Raw genomic sequence first — 4,612 nt, 5'->3', positions numbered from 1 at the left:
AGAAAGAGAGGGAGACACAGAATCCAAAGCAGGCTCCAGGCTCCGAGTGGTCAGCACAGAGCCCAACGCAGGGCTCGAACTCACGAACTGCAAGATCATGACCCGAGCCGAAGTCGGATGCTTAACTGACCGAGCCACTTAGGCGCCCCTTTATCTATTTTTTAAAGTTTATTTATTTTGAGAGAGAGAGAAAAGGAGCAGGGGAGGAGCAGGGGTGGGGGGGAGAGGGACTCCCAAGCAGGCTCCACACTGTCAGCACATAGCCTGATGTTGGGCTCGATCTTACGAACCGTTAGACCATGACCTGAGCTGAAATCAAGAGTTAGAAGCTTAACCAACTGAGCCACCCAGGTGCCCCATACTTATTCTATTTTTGTATGGCTACTGGCAAGCTCAGTACCTGGCACAAGGAAGTCTTTGGTAAACACTTAATTTAGAACTAGGTTTTCCTTGAGGGCAGGAATCTTAGTTTGTATCCATTGCACAGTTAGCACAATCCTTTCCACAATACTTAGAAATCAAATGACTAAAATTCAGGCTTATTGCCATGCTTTAGAGATGAAAAATTTGGACCAATCAATATCTGACAAGCACCTACTAAGTGGTAATACATACATGCTGAATTCATGACCCCTTTTCTTAGTTATCTTAAAAACAGCATGGGATTGCTGAGACGGAACAACGAACAATGTGGTTCAACTGAGAAATTAAAAAAAAAAAACAACCAACAGTAAGACATGTGGAGGCCAAACGTCACCTTTACTAATAATAAAGACTAGGTCAGAGAACACATAATAATGTGAGAGCCGGTCAGGCCTGCTAATTAAACCCTAAGTTGAGGCAATGCTGAACTAGTGTGGCCCTCCCTATGCTGAAAGCCTACACAGTTATGAGGCTTAAGGCAGCTCACACCCTAGAGGAATGTGGGAGGAGCCAAGCTCAGCAAACCCACTTTATTTCTCCTAAATGCACCAATTAGATAAGTCACTTCTCCCTGGACCAGGGACACAGGGAATAAAAGAGCACAGAGAGACTGGACCTATTATTACCAATTGAGCTTCCTGCCGTATGGAAGGAAATGGCAGGGGAGGAGTAAGTGTTCTTTTCTAAGCATCAGAATGTATATATGCATATGTGAAATATTAAATACTATATATGTATACTTTAAATGCTAAATATATAATAATATAAACAATCCAAGGAATATCATAAGGTAAGTACTTAATTTATTTCTGAATATAGTTTATGCCAGTGTTTCTCAATGCTGACTGTGCATCAAAACGTAGAGGATGTTACACAGTTACAGACCCTCTGTACCTCCCTCCCCACCTTTCATATGCCTGACATGAAACCAGAGAATCTGTTCCTAAAACTTCTTGGATAACTCCAACGTGTAAGTAAGGCTGAGAACCACTGGCTTAGAGGAGCTAGACGGACAAGTGACTGGAATAGGAAACCAGGAGGTCTTACTGCATAGACCTCCTCTTACTGAGGAGGAAATTGGACCGACATCTAAGGATAAGTAGGTCAGAAAGGAAGGGGCGGAGCATTTTATACAGGGATGAGAACAGGAAGTAGGAGGGCTCCAGAAATGACTGTGGCTCAAGAGTAACCTCAAGACCCTATACCTGAAAATCCTTACAGAATTAATCCTTGAAAATACAAATCAATGCTAATATAGCAAATGAGGGACCCATGGCAGCATGATTTAGTGGAAAAGCCCTTGGACTTTTGAGAGTTAAGAGACTGGTTCTTGGTTGTGTGATTTTACCCAGTCACCAACTACAGCCTTTGCCCAGGCAGTTAAGGATTGTTTGTAAAGACAAGAGTCCGTAAAGCATTCTGGGGAGATGGCTGCATCATCTGACCTTTCAAGAAAGGGCACATTCATTCACCTAGAAGCCCAGGCTACAAACCCAGAAATCATGTTTGATTTCTTTTCCTCACCTGTTTTCACATCTAATTAATGTATCAGCCAATCCCGATGCAGTTCTCCTTCTAAAACATATCCTAAATCTTTCCACTTTTCACTGACTCCATTGATTATGACCCTTATCATATGATTAGGGTCATAATCAATGGAGTCAGTGAAAAGTGGAAGGATTTAGGATATATATATATATATATATATATATGATTAGGAAAGATTTAGGATATATATATATATATATGATTAGGGTCATAATCAATGGAGTCATATATATATATATATGTGTATATATATATATATATATATATTTTTTTTTTTTTTTTTTTTTTTTTTTTTTTCTGGGATTACCCCAGAGTTTTGGGTTAATAGGTCTGGCTGAAGTAGGTCCTGAGAACTTGGAGTTCCAACAAGTTCCCAGGTGATGCTAATGCGGCTCTCATTCTTTGAGAGCTTTAGAGCAATGGTTAACCACGGGTGCACATTAGAGTCACTGGGGAGCTTTTAAAAAGTACTATGCTTGGCACTGACCTCTAGAGATTGAGTCATTTGGTCCGGCCATTTGTAAGTTTTAAATCTCCCTAGGTCATTCAGAATGTGCACCTGGGGTTGAGAACTACTACCAAGGTCTAGAGGAATGGCTGTTTGTTTGCTCCTTGTGGTTTCTGTACTAGTTGCTCCTGTTACCTAGTACACTCTAGGTATTTCCATAGCTGGATCTTTCTTGTCATTCAGGTCTCAGATTAAATGTCACTTACTCAGATAGGGCTTCTCTGATGCCCCCCAATCTAAAATAACACCCTTATCTTTACCCCATTGTCCTGCTTGTTTTCATTATAAGAATTAGCGGTTTGAGATTTCCCTATTTATGCTTATTGTCTGTACCTTCCAATATAAGCATCTTGAGTATAAACGCCTTGTCTCGTTCACTGCTGTGTTGCCAGCATTTACAAGAGTGTCTGGCATCTATTACTTACGTATTCAATACACGGGAATGGAAAATAAAAAGCTTTAAATTCTTCCAGTTCTTGTGTTATTTCAACTATTTAATTGGATTTTAACACATAAAATATTTATGCAATAGAATTAGACCATCTATTTTTTAAAAAAAATCATTTTTTTTTTTCGCAAATGCATCATAATTGCACTGGATTCATTTTCTTCATAGGAACCCTGTATTAAATCTTCCGCAAAGTCATTATCCCATAATGTATTTTCATATGCAGTATTTGTTCATAATACTGCTGCTTAGGAAATAGTTTACAGAGTGAGACAGCTAGGTTATGGCCAGGATATATTTTTTTTATTTTTTTGGCCAGGATATACTTATTAAATCAAGAGATTTCTGCTCAGATTTTGCCGGCTTGTCTTTGGAGACAGAGAACAGGAAAGGAATTCGTGGAATGGAAAGGTACTGCAGGAAGCAACAGAGTGGCAGGAAAACGGGAAGGCTATTTATGGTACCCTCTAAAAGTGGGCTACGTATTTATCCTCTCCTCTTCGGGGGGCACCTCTTTAACGAGTGACTATAATGGGGCGGAATTGAGGAGATTTGATTGCAGGTAGAGACAGAGTACTTGAGATGATTAAAAACTGTCTTGTTTCCCACTGATTTGTTCAAGCCATTGCGGCAAAATCTTCAGCTCTGGGTCCTACGTAGCTTGGTTTCAAGGAAGCCCCTGAATTAAATTTACAACTCAGGTGAATTAAGGGCTAAGCAGATGTACTGAAGTCCCTCGCGCACCATTTTTGAATACATTACTCATGAAAACATAGACCAACATCTGTTACAGGAGGAAAAGGGAGATTCCGTTCTCTGGCTCGCCTGTCTGGCACTGACGCGGGTATTTCCTCAAAAGCCCAAGTATCCAACGTTTCCTCCCAGCACTGGGGCTAGGTCCACCTGCAACCAGTTTTCCAGGCAGCTGCCACCGCTTTCTTCCCTTCTTCGTGCTTCGTCGATCATGGTTTTAAGGAAAAACGATTTCACGTGTGGAGTAATGGTTGCGATCACCCTGGCGCTGCGCAGGAGAGGCAGCCAACTACTCGCATTCCGAGAACACCAACCCGCAGTCGGTAGACGGAGGCGGCGGCTCGAGAAAAACCGAAGGCAGAGGGGGCGGCGGGGAGGGTGAAGCAAAGCTGCCAAACGGGCGGTGCATTCTGGGAGTTGTAGTGTCCGCGGGGCGGCCTCCTTTAGCCTCCACCGGGCTCTGCACTCCATCTCCCAGCCGGCCCCGCGCCGCGGAGGAGACGAACGGTGGGCGTGCTCGCTGCTGGGCTGCTGCTGGGGGAGGGGACTGGGGTCGAGAAGCTGCGGCGGCCGCCTTCGGGAGACGTTAGGCGCCGTCCGCGCCGGCTGAGGGACCCCCCCCGCCCCCACTCCTCTCGTACCACTCCCCGGGCGGGTGACGACGAGGGTCGTGTGTCCGCCGCGCGTCCCCGTGCTCACCCTCTCTCCTGTCCCTGGGCGCGCGGCGTCCGCCATGGAAGCACATCCGGCGGTCGCCGGAGTCTCCGGGCGCCGCGTCCTCGGCTCCCCCGAGCGATGAGAGGCTAGAGGCGCCTCTCCGCGCGCTCCGCGGGCCGGGGAGCGAAGGAGGGTCCGCCGGGCGGGCCGGCCGCTGTGCCCGCCCCCGCGCCGCCCCGCCCCGCCCCCTGGGGGCGCTGCCGAGGGGCGTCCGC

Source organism: Panthera pardus, unplaced genomic scaffold, assembly GCF_024362965.1.
Source record: "Panthera pardus isolate Hobbes unplaced genomic scaffold, ASM2436296v1 HiC_scaffold_17, whole genome shotgun sequence".
NCBI classification, from domain to species: Eukaryota; Metazoa; Chordata; class Mammalia; order Carnivora; family Felidae; genus Panthera; species Panthera pardus.
The sequence above is the reverse complement of the archived record's forward strand: the minus strand, read 5'-3'. Positions refer to the sequence as shown.